The sequence below is a fragment of the Callospermophilus lateralis genome, chromosome 1 (assembly GCF_048772815.1).
Source record: "Callospermophilus lateralis isolate mCalLat2 chromosome 1, mCalLat2.hap1, whole genome shotgun sequence".
Taxonomy (NCBI): Eukaryota; Metazoa; Chordata; class Mammalia; order Rodentia; family Sciuridae; genus Callospermophilus; species Callospermophilus lateralis.
The window spans coordinates 54,966,319-54,979,072 of record NC_135305.1 but is presented as its reverse complement, the minus strand read 5'-3'; the positions used below and the strand labels follow the sequence as shown (position 1 = coordinate 54,979,072).

General features: G+C 38.6%; 1 long non-coding RNA gene across 1 annotated transcript; it reads left to right on the top strand.

Annotated features, from left to right (window-relative positions):
• Positions 1-558: 558 nt before the first annotated feature.
• LOC143381249 (uncharacterized) lies at positions 559-1,987 on the top strand. Its single transcript, XR_013088799.1, has 3 exons — positions 559-718; positions 1,476-1,519; positions 1,901-1,987. It is a non-coding gene; the product is annotated as an uncharacterized LOC143381249 (long non-coding RNA).
• Positions 1,988-12,754: the final 10,767 nt, after the last annotated feature.

Below are 12,754 nucleotides of genomic sequence, written 5' to 3'. Positions count from 1 at the left end.
CTCCTTTGGTCGCTGCCTGCCTCGCCTGATCTGACAGTAAATAACACATAAAACCTGATTTTTGGGGGGGACATTTTTATTTAGCCTAAAACCAAAGTAGGTGGACACCTTGACTGGTGAACCTTACTATTTTCCTTGCCTTTCTCTAACCTATAAACTATTTTCAAATACTTCACATATGACTGGTTTTCTTAAAGAAGTTGAACATGAAAGACTACGTGCTGTATGATTCTATTGATATGAAATTCAAGACAAGACAAAACTATTGTGGAAGAAAGCATGCCCAAAGAGGGGCTCAGTCTAAGGAAGTCAGATTGACTGAAAAGGGCTATCAGGGGAATTTCTGGGTTAATGGAAATGGTATACAGAGTAGTGGCTGTACAATTAGGTACATTTGTCAATATTCATTGAATTCTATACTTAAAATTGATGAATTGTGTATAAATTCTATCTCAATAAAACTGAACTAAAGAGACCTTTTTTCTTGAAATGATTTAAAATTTTTCTCCCATCCTGTTTTCTTGTCCCTCCCCCTATCTTAGTGTTTCCACCTTACTTTGCATGATTTGGGGATGAACACCATTTTGTCTTGTTCAGAGAAAGATATTCTTAAAGTTGCTGAATGTTTATAAACCCCAATGCCTAAGAGTCTGAAAATTCCTGCTAGGAAGAAGAAAGCAGGAAAAAGAACCAATCCCATTATGATTCTATTCAAGAGGTATGTACAAACACCTATGCACAGTGCTGTAGGAAGAAACACTGAGAAAGAACTTTAAGACGAGATGCCCTTCTGTTGGTTGTTTCACAAATAGCTGTGAAATGACTAGGGTCTGGAGTGAGGGTAGACAGAACAACAGAGGTAATTCATTATCTCCCAAGATTAGATTGTGAGATCAATGTAAAACTGCATGTCCATATAAGCTTTGTCTCCAGGGACAACTTCTGAGAAACAATTAAAGCTTGGATAAAGATCAACTGTGCTTCACCCAGTTTCCACACCCTCCATTCTTCTAGACTAAGAGCTGCTCCTCCTGTAAAGCTTAAAAGGGCAGCAGTACATTCCCTGATCTGTACATCCTGCCTTTCTGTTTCACTTACTCTCCTCCCAATACACCTAACCTTAGCTCTCAAGACCTTTGTTTCTGGCCCAGCATGTTCTCATGACTTTCTTCCTTATGATCTTGCATGGACCCTATTCCTTCATATTGCCCAAATCAGCTCTGGCTCCCTTGTCTCCTAGCCCTCTAGTCCTAAGTTCCTCACCTTTTCTTGGCTCTTTGTGTTTCAGGCTACTGTACCTGCTAGGGAACATCACACAGCCATGAGTTAGCCATCCGTTGAAGGACATGTCATGCCATCTGGCAATCCTTTTATTTCCCCAATTCAGCTTCTTTCCCATTTTGCTCAGTAGTGTTTGAAATATTTACCACTCTTCTTAAACTACTACCTTTGAACAATTGCCTCTTTTTTAACAGATGACATTGTCTCCTGTGCCAGTAAGAAAAACCAAAGCTATCAGGTAGGAACTCCCCCAACTATGACATCTATGAGGGCAGAGGTTTGACTTAGATGGAGGTCTAGTCTTAGAATAAAGTATAGTGGCAGGCATGTAAGTAGGGGTTTAGTAAATGTTGAGTGAATGAGTACAGGAACATCTTTGATCACCATTAAAAGCAGGATGGCCCTCTATGGGTTGTGTCGTTTGCCTGTGTCCAAAGTGCTATTGTACTGTTCACTGTGTGCACGGCCCCTCCTCTACTTCCTGATCTGCTGAACTCAGACATGGTCATGTGAGTGGCTCTTGCCATGAAATACGATCTGAGAGATGTGCATCGCTTTTCAGGAGCAATGTTAAGAGCTGATGCATGGTTTGCCATTTTCCTTTTTCATTCTCTCACAGACTGCAATATTCCAGACGGGGGCTAATCTGGTCATCTAAATGGTGAAATTCAAACAACACGGAAACAAGAGACACTGGATGTGTGATATGAGTGAGAAATAAACCTTTCTTGTTGAAAGCCATGGATTTCAGAAGTTGTTAACCACAGTGTGCCCTGGTTAATCCTGATAGATTAACCAGGCCTCCACAATGCTTTCTTTCTTTACCAGGCTCAGAAAGAGGTGTCTTTCCTTGTGCTGCCCCACCTTTTTCTATCCTACCAGTCTCTTCAGATCCCTTGCATCAGTCACCCGCTTCTTGCCTCTGAACCTCCAAATCCTCCCTTTTTGATGACATCTTCTTGATATAAACATTTCTGAATTTTATGTATCTTAAAAAAAAAAAGCCAAACAATTTTCATCAGCAGCAAAAGCAGGGTGTGGGGGGGTCCTGTGGTAGATTGTGTTGCTTGCCCATATTCAAATTTCTATTGTAGAACTTCATCCCACTTCCTTCCAGTTATCACAGCTTCTCTCTCCTTTTCTAGAAAAAAAAAGGGGGGGGTTCTGCCTCCCATTTCTACTTTCTTTCCTCATTTTACCTACTTTGGTTTGTGGGGTACTGATACTTTGGCCATACAAGCTGGAAGAACCAATGGATATATTTCACAGATATTGGCTAGTAGCATCTGTGAAAAGAGGAAGTTTGTTGTCTTTGCTTCTTTTAGAAATTATTCCTCATCTACCCCTCAGAACCCATGGTGAGAGTGTTTTCTCCAAAGGCAGGCTGGACCTAGTACTTGCTATTCCTTGTGCCACAGAGATTCGCTATAGATTCCAGAGGAAGAAACCACTTGTCTACCTTACGAGCAGCCTTCCTACACACCCAAGGAAGAGTTCCAGGTCTAGGCTAACTAGCTCTTTGCTGATGATGAGTTTGCTATTCACCTGTAGCACTTATTAGTCAGAAGCTTGGGAACCTTTTTATCCCATCTTTGTCTGGGGTGTTAATCATACTGTCCTAGGGACCCACTATCTGTCTGAAAAAACTTTCCTTCATTTTTCATAGGATGGCAGAGGTTCCTCATGCAAAGAGAAATCCTCGTGGCCTGCTCTGAAATTCAGAATTATAGATTGAATACATGGACTAGGTTCTACACAGATACTTCATTTAACCTGTTCTTAAATTCATCCAAACTCAATAAGAATGAACACAACCACTAAAACTGAGCAGCATGTCTGTACATATTATTTAGTTAAAATAATCCAATGTAATTGAGCTGAAGTGAGGATAAGTGATAGAGTGCTTCCCAGCGTGTGCAAAGTCCTAGGTCTGAAAAACCAAAACCCCAACCAAACCCAACAGAAACAATGAAACTCTAATATAATTAAAGCCCATGGTTCTAACCAAGGTTTGAAAATGTTTTGTTCTACTGAATCACACTTATGATACTTTAGACACTCACATAATAAATCATCATTCTAGATTTTCTTTTATTTTTCCAGGTCATACCCACTTTTGGGGATAATTAAAAAAAAAAAACTGAAACAAACAAAATGGTTTAGGACTTAGAGTCTTCTCTTCCTCTTCCAAATTATCCCAGCTCCTATCTTCTTAATGTCTCTAACAGACTAGTTTCAATGCTTTGGTTATATTTGGATTTGGGGGTCATTCTCACTTCTCTTGGCTCTGATGCATGGTGGCCTTTTCTAGCCTGCCTGGCATCCTCTGCAGCCACACGTCCTATAGCTGTGCTTCTTAGGTGGCTTCATGCTTTGTAAGTTGTAATGCTAGGTAAGGCTCTTGGCCCAATGGTAATTTGAACTTTTAGCATACCTTTCAAAATAATTCTGGCTTTCATAATTCTCTCATCTAAAATACTTAAGACAACTTTCTGAGAGCTTGCCTAGAGGATATTTGAATGGCACCATTCTGTTTTAATTTTTTTTTTTAAATCTCTCTTCACTATTCTCAGGATGCTTTTGGTTACAAGCAACTATGTAGCTAAATTAGAAGTGGCATATATTGGCTAAATTATATTGTTATATTGTGTGCATGTAAGAATATGTAACAACAAATCTATAGTTATATACAACTATAATGTACCAGTAAAAATATGAGGAAAAAGCAAAAAAAAAATTTAATAATTTGAATGGGGAAAAGGGGGGCTTAAAGAATAGGGTTTTAATTTCATCCATAAAAGAAAGTCTTAGGTAGACTTTTCTAGGGTGGATTAAGTAACTGAAAAATATAAAGATTCCCCCATCCCCTTCTTTATTCTCATCAAGATTCATCTCTGTGGACTCACAAGTTGCCTACTATTGATCCAAATATAGTACCCTCATATAAAAACACAGAAACAGAAAGGCAAATGGGGTTTTGTTTTGTACATATCTCTCTCCTTTATTACGAGGGAAAACCCTTCCAAGAAGACCTAACAGACTTTCCTTGGCCCTTCTATCCAGGTTGAGGGCATGTCCACAATTTAACTGCAAAAGAGGCTGAGAAAGTGAGAATGCTGGCACATTTGGTCTCTACAGTGGGACGCCAGCTCTTCCATCGAGGAGGAAGGGGGTTAGGAATGGCAACAACAGTGATCACACATCACTGCCAACTAGGAGCCCAAATATCTCAGAAGGAATTGTGTACATGAAGGAACCTGCTTGGATTTGACTCACTGTCTCCTTCTTTTTTAGGTAGAAATAATCTCACCATTGCATACTGTTGAGAGCCACAGCCGAAGGGGCCCCAGCAAACTTCCAGCTGCCAGCAAACTTCCAGCTGCCAGCTGATGATTGGCTCACAGTGGCCCCAGCAACTTCTAGCTGCCAACTAATTGGCTTCTCTGCAGTGATGCTCATTGGGCTGTTTCCCCGCCCTTTCAGACCATGGAGCTGCTCATTGGGGGACTTTTTTTGGCTCCGCCCATGCAACCCAGCCAATCGGCCTCAAGAGCAGGAGGAGTGGGGGATGTTGAGAGGCTTGTGGGAAGCTGGTGGTGGCAGTTGGGCTCTGAAGGTTTTCCTGAGGAGCTGTTTTGTTTGGCGTGTGTGGTTCTAAAATAAAGTTTGTTTCTTTTGACAAGTGGTTCCTGAATTGTGCCCAGCCAGACTGCGGCATTTGGTTCCCCAGTGCAATGGTATTAGATTGGAAGGATCCTGAAGGATGTGAAGGAACTATACAGCCATATGTATTGGATCATCTTCCCGTAAATTTATGGGGACGAGATGTCCTAGATCAATTAGATCAATTAACAAATAACATCAATCAAAATGCACCCACTATTATGGCTAGACAAGATTTTAGGAAAGGAAAAAGATTAGAAAAACACGAACAAGCACCAATACAAATAGATCAAGGAATAGACAGACATGGGTTGGATTTTTTAGAAAGGGCCACTGAGACAATAAAAATTACTTGGAAATCAGAAAGACCAGTATGGGTTCCTCAGTGGCTCCTGACTAAAGAAAAGAAACAAGCAGTCCATGACCTGGTCAAACAACAATTAGCGGAAGGACATATACAACCTTCTGTATCTCCCCATAATACTCCCATTTTTATCATCAAAAAGAAATCTGGTAAATGGAGATTATTGCAAGATTTAAGAGCCATTAATAATGAGATGGTTATTATGGGACCTGCTCAATCAGGGATTCCTCAATTGTCTGCTTTGCCAAAAACCTGGTATGTTTTAGTTATAGATATTAAAGATTGTTTTTTTTTCAATTCCAATTCATCCTGAGGATAGTCCACGTTTTGCATTTACTATCCCTGCACTGAATCATGAAGGTCCTGATCAGAGATATGAATGGAAAGTACTCCCTCAAGGGATGGCTAACAGCCCAACTATGTGTCAAATTTATGTTAACAAAGCAATCCAGCCACTTAGAAATCAAAATCCTGAACTACAAATATTTCACTATATGGATGATGTATTATTAGCACACAAAGCTAAAAACACATTGCTAGAATGTTATGCCACACTTAAAAACTTATTAAAAAATTATAATCTAGAGATAGCAATAGATAAAGTACAATTAAATTTTCCAATTAATTATTTAGGAGTTCTATTATCCTCAACCATGGTCCGTCCACCAAATACGAGTAGATCAACTCAAATCACTTAATGACTTTCAAAAGTTATTAGGAGACATAAATTGGATAAGGCCTTATCTAGGTATATCAACAGGAGAGTTGGGACCTTTATTTGATATCCTAAAAGGTCCATCAGATCCAAATTCACCCCGCATAATAACGCCTGAAGCAAGAAAGGCATTAAAAATCATTGAAACATATATGGAAAATATGCATTTGGATAGAACTGATATAAGTTTGCCTTTATTATTTATTGTACTACCAACAAAAAATATTCCTACAGGAGTATTTTGGCAAGAAGGTCCATTATTATGGATACATTTATCTTATTCTCCTAACACTATTCTTACTAGGTATCCTGAGGCTGTAGGACAATTAATACTCAAAGGAATAAAAGCAGCAAAGGGAGTGTTTGGAATTTCTCCCAATAAAATTATTACTCCATATACTATGAATCAAATTGATGAGTTAGCTAATGAGTTAAATACTTGGGCAATAATCATGTGCAAATCTAATGTTTCATTTGATAACCACTTACCATCTAATCCTTTATTGTCTTTTTGGTCATTGCATCCTGTAATTTTTCCAAAAATGACAAGAAAAACACCTATTATGAATGCTCCAAATATATTCACTGATGGGTCAAATAATGGTACAGCAGCAATAGTTACACCTGATCAAACTTTTACATTTTTAGTACCCAAACAATCAGCTCAAAAGGTAGAGCTTAATGCAGTATTACAAGCTTTTATGATGTTTAAAGATTCTGTATTTAATTTATTTTCCGATAGTCAGTATATAGTTAATGCTATAGTAGTAACTTGAAGATGCTGGTAGGATTTCCCCTTCCTTGAAGATGCTGGAAGGATTTCCCCTTCCTCTACTGTTTTCTCTTTGCTTTCCACTATACAAAGTCTAATCTGGGACAGAAAAGATCCATTCTTTATAGGACATATCAGGGCACATACAGGATTGCCTGGAGCCCTTAGTTTGGGCAATGATTTAGTAGATAAAACTACACATGACATACATATTTTCTCTACACTAGAAGAAGCTACAAATTTTCATAAAAAGTTCCATGTCAATGCTAATACTTTACAAAAGCATTTTAAAATAACTAAGGAACAAGCTAGACAAATAATAAAACAATGTCAAAATTGTGTTACCTTTTTACCGCAAGTTAATCTTGGAGTCAATCCTAGAGGATTGATACCTAACCATATTTGGCAGATGGACGTCACACACTTGCCAGAATTTGGAAAATTAAAATATTTGCATGTTACAGTTGATACTTCTTCTGGATTTTTGTTGGGCTCCCTTCATGCCGGAGAATAAACTAAAGATGTTATAGCTCATTGCTTACAAAATTTTGCCACTGTGGGCGTTCCAAAACAGTTAAAAACAGATAATCCCCTGGTTATACTTCTACCTCTTTTAAACAATTTTGCTCAACATTTGGCATTACTCATATAACAGGAATCCCATACAATCCACAGGGACAAGGCGTAGTTGAAAGAGCTCATCAAACTATTAAAATGTACTTATTAAAGCAAAAAGAAGGAATTGGGAAGGGGTATATATTCCCCAAAGATAAACTTAAAATAACCCTTTTTACTCTAAACTTTTTAAATTTGGATTCATCAGGGCTTAGTGCTGCAGAAAGGCATATGTGTCCAAAAATTGTACATAAGCCCAAGGTACTTTGGAAGGATATTCTAACAGGACAATGGAAAGGTCCTGACCCAGTAATTGTCTGGAGTCTGGGTCAGTTTGTGTGTTTCCACAGGGAGAACAGCAGCTGATTTGGATTCCAGAGAGATTAACTAAGGTTCTGAGCCAGTGATTGTCTAGAGTCAGGGGTCTGTTTATGTGTTTCCACAGGGAGAACAGCAGCCGATTTGGATTCCAGAAAGATTAACTAAAGCGATTTCTACAGACCAAAAAGAAGATGATTTGGCTCAAATCCATAACAACTGATATCCAAAACTCCAGTTTGGCTATTCTTACATCTGTGACAGAACCAGGATGCTTTTTTCAATATCTATATGATATCCTTTCCCATATCATGAAGTTCTATTTTGTTTTTTGAGCTCATACAGACCTAGGTTAATGTTTTGCTGATCAGTTCTATTTTTTTGACTATAGAGTTTTTAAACATTGCAATGGAGATTTCACCTGTAAAAAGTTATAAGGCCTTTACTATTATGTAATGTGTTGTATGTATTATATTATGTGTGCACACTTGTGTTTTGTGTTATATGTTTGAATGTACGTATGTCCATATATCATATATGATGAGCGCTCATGAAAAAATGGATCCAAATTTTTTTTCATGTGATTTAAATTTAAACAGCTGTTGAGGATTGTTTTAATATATGAACAAAAAAAGGAGGTTAACAGATCTGTTTGTTTACTTTCACCTTTCCTTTTCATTAGATTTAATAATTCTGTTGAAGATAAGGTACATTGTTAAGAAAATTGTTTTCTAAAAAAGAAAAGAAAAGAAAAGAAAATTGTTTTCTTTTAGTGCCTTCTGGAATGTTATATAATTTTTTCTTTAGCCATTATTGCCAGAATTCTTATCTTCATCCCAGTGCCGGTGAAGACAAAAATAAAACCAATCTACAGCTTCTGCAATAGCCATCACTGAACTGCTTGCAAAACTTGCCTGGACTATGTATCACTTGCATGCATTGTGAACTCACTTGTATGCATTGTGAACTATCTGTTGGTGCAGTGACATGTGGTAGTGTTGGGGTATTTATGCTAATGGTGTCATCGGTGGTACAATTTTTCCAAAAGGAGCCATCACTGAACTGCTTGCAGAACTTGCCTGGACTATGAATCACTTGTATGCATTGTGAACTCACCTGTATGCATTGTGAACTATCTGTTGGTACAGTAACTTGTGGTAGTGTTGGGATATTTTTGCTGATGGTGTCATCAGTGGTACAATTTTTCCAAATTGGCTTGGTGTATCTTCCTCCCTTCTGCTTGTCATGGTCGTTCAGCTAAAATTTGGGGACCAACAGAGGTGAGGCAAAGAACCTCACCTCCCCTGCTGATACAAAGACCTATCCACAGGTGTGGCTGTATACTGGACCGGTAGTCAGTGATGGGTAAGATCCAATTGCAATAGTACCAACCTAAGACAGGAGGCTGACGCCTTGAGGTCAGCTCATCCGATAATGGGTAAGAACCATATGTACTACTGGACAACCTAAGGCAGGCACGGTCCCTAAGCCACATGCTTGTTGTTTAAACAGAGAGGGGGAGATGTTGAGAGTCACAACCGAAGGGGCCCCAGCAAACTTCCAGCTGCCAGCAAACTTCCAGCTGCCAGCAAACTTCCAGCTGCCAGATGATGATAGGCTCACAGCGGCCCAAGCAACTTCTAGCTGCCAACTGATTGCTCCTCTGTGGTGATGCTCATTGGGCTTTTTTCCCACCCTTTCAGACCATGGAGCTGCTCATTGGGGGACTTTTTTTGGCTCCGCCCATGCAACCCAGCCAATCGGCCTCAAGAGTAGGAGGAGTGGGGGAGGTTGAGAGGCTTGTGGGAAGCCGGTGGTGGCAGTTGGGCTCTGAAGATTTTCCTGAGGAGCTGTTTTGTTTGGTGTGTGTGGTTCTAAAATAAAGTTTGTTTCTTTTGACAAGTGGTTCCTGAATTGTGCCCAGCCAGACTGCGGCAGCATATAGCTCTATCATTCACAGTGACTTTATAATAATTTCTTCCAATAGCCCAAGGCTGTCTTAATTTTTGTACCCTAGAATCAACCTAGGCAGAAGATGTACATGAATATACCACTCCCTCTCTTCCTCCCAATCCTACCCAACCAACTTTTGCTACTTTAAAGCCACAAAAGACCATGTTTATTCCTTATGCAGGATCATAGAATTTTGTATGGGCTAGCAAGTGTTTGTACTTTTTTTCCAGATTGATTGTGAATATCTCTAAGGAGTAAATGTACAACAGTAACTTATTTTCATATATGCTTAATGAACTAATCTCATTTCATTATAACCTTACAGTAATGTGTCTATGATATCATTATACTGAATCTAACAGAGCATTAATACTCAAATTGTCAATAATAGTTCTTATGTACATAGACACTTTTTAGTGTGATATGTTTAGACTTAAAAATCAATGTGAGCCTTTTTAAGATAAATGGTTATCACTACCATCTGAAAGCATTTCTTGGGCACTTAATTTCATGCAGCACTGTTCTAGCTGGTATATAAACACAGCAAAGCAACACATTTTGCCTAGAGATTTGGAATTAAATGTACTGACAGTAATTGATTGAATAAAATATTCACAATTACCATTGATGAAGAGGAAGGTCAGGCTTAGGTTGGGCTCAGAGGGCTGGCTGCATTCTCAGAAAGGCCTTTATTCATTTCCATTAACATTTAATCTACTGCTATGATTTGGATGATTGAATCCCCGAAGGCCCACGTGTTAGAGGCTGGGTCCCCAGTATGGCATGTTGAGAGTTTGAAGCACCTCTAAGAGGTAAAGCTTTGTGGGAGGCATTTGGAGCAAGCAGAGCATACCCAAGGTGATAGTAGGACCCCAGTCTCTTTCTGTCTTTCACTTCTGGCCATAAGTTATAGGCTTTCTCTGAGATGCACTTCTACCATAATATGCTGCCCCACCACAGGCCCAAAAGCCATGGACTAATGACCATGGACCAAAACCTCTGAAACTGTGAGCCAAAACAAATCTTTTATCTTTTTAAGTTTACCATGTACTTTATTAAGTAATGAAAAGTTGACAAATCTACCTACTGTGCTCAAGATCTTATTGGCTTTATAAGGAATGATGCATTGGAATCTTTGCCTTCAAGGGGAAAATCATCTTCTAGAGAAAACATATGTATAATATCCAAGAATTAGTTTCCTTCCTTTAAAGGAATTCTCATGAAGTGTATTAGGAACTCTCATGCAGTTAGACATATTGATTGCTATAATCTTGCTGCCCCCAAAGCAGTGCAGGAATTAAATGATGGTTCGGGAATCCATATTCTTTCTGTATTCTTGAGACTTTGATGCTTTGATCTAAATTGGATGTTCTAAAGCTGCCCCTCAATTTTGCATCAGTGTGGCTGCTGTGTGAAAAATAGAGCACGGGGGTAAGCGTGCAAGTACAGGATCCACTGAAGTGGTCATTGTAGTCTGTGAGAGAGCTGATGGTGGCTCTGAATAAGAGAGCAGGTGTGGGATGTGCAGAGATGGGTCAATGTGAGGTATCTGGAAGCAGAGTACAGAGGACTTGTTGAGGAATAAGGTGTATGTGTATGCATGTGTGTGTGTGTGTGAGAGAGAGAGAGAGAGAGAGAGAGAGAGAGAGAGAGAACGAGAGAGCACAAGAGACTGGAGTGGGGGATAATCATGAGGGTTTTGTGGAGAGAAGAGTAGGATTAATGGCGATTCTTAGTTTATGTCTTTATCAGATGGTTAAACTAAATGAGTTATAGACAACTAGGAAAGGAAACATTTAGAAAATCAAATCAAGAATTCATTCATTTTGGACAGCTTAGTCTTGAGGTTTCTATTAGACTTCAAGCAGGTATGAGACTCCCTGCTTGCCTACTGAATTTCTGACTACTATCTGGATTTCTCCTTTTTCTGTATTGACATCTGAATGGGGCCCAGTCCCCAAATGCTTCCATACTTCAGAATAAATGTGTGCCCCTATCCATTCTTTGGTTTCATTTATGAAACTTCTTGGCCATTTGTTTCTAGCAGTCTTTGTAGCTCTCAATTTCCCCAACTCCATTCTTCCTGGCTCTGGCTTCCCATTCCCCTCTTAGGATGCCTTGGGACCAACTCTATACAAATAAGGCTTTTGGGAATTCTTTTTCTTCACATTTCATTTGAAATGATCTTGGAAGTTTTTGTCTTATATGTTTCTTCTTTTGTTGTTATCCATTTATTGGGTATATACAAATAAATAAAATACATTTTTGGAAAATGGCCAAACAGTAAATAAATATTAATGAGTTGGGTATTTATTACTGCCATTTTCCCATTTCGAGGATAACTATCTATTCCAAATGAAGACAATAGGGAAAAAAGCGGCTATATTCCCCATGTAAAAAACAGGGAACTTAACCTTGATATTATAAAGCATATATATGACAAACCCAAGGCCAACATCATATTGAATGAGAAAAAACTGAAAGCATTTCCTCTAAAATTTGGAATAAGACATGGATGTTCACTCTCACCACTCTTATTCAATATAGTACTCAAAATTTTAGCCAGAGCAATTAGTCAAGAGAAGGACATAAAATGGATACAAATAGGAAAGGAAGAAGTCAAATTTTCACTGTAGACAGTATGATCTTATACCTAGAAGATTCAACAAACTCCACCAGACGACTTCTGGAGCTGATAAACAAATTCAACAAAGTAGCAGTATTCAGAATCAACAACACAAATCAATAGATTTTCCACAGACCAACAATGAATCTGCTGAAAAAGAAATCAGAAAAACAATTTCATTCAAAATAGCCTTAAAAAGCAACAACAACCACCCACCCAGGAATAAATCTTACCAAGGAGGTGAAAGACTTCTACAATAAAAATTAGAACACAGAAGAAATAAACTGAAGAAAACACCAGAAGATGAAAAGACCTGCCATTTCATGAATAGGCAGAATTCATGTTGTTAAAAGAGCCATATTACCAAAAGTATCTACAGATTTAATGCAATCCTCATCAAAATAACAATGACATTCTTCACAGAACTAGAAAAAGTAGAATTAAAAT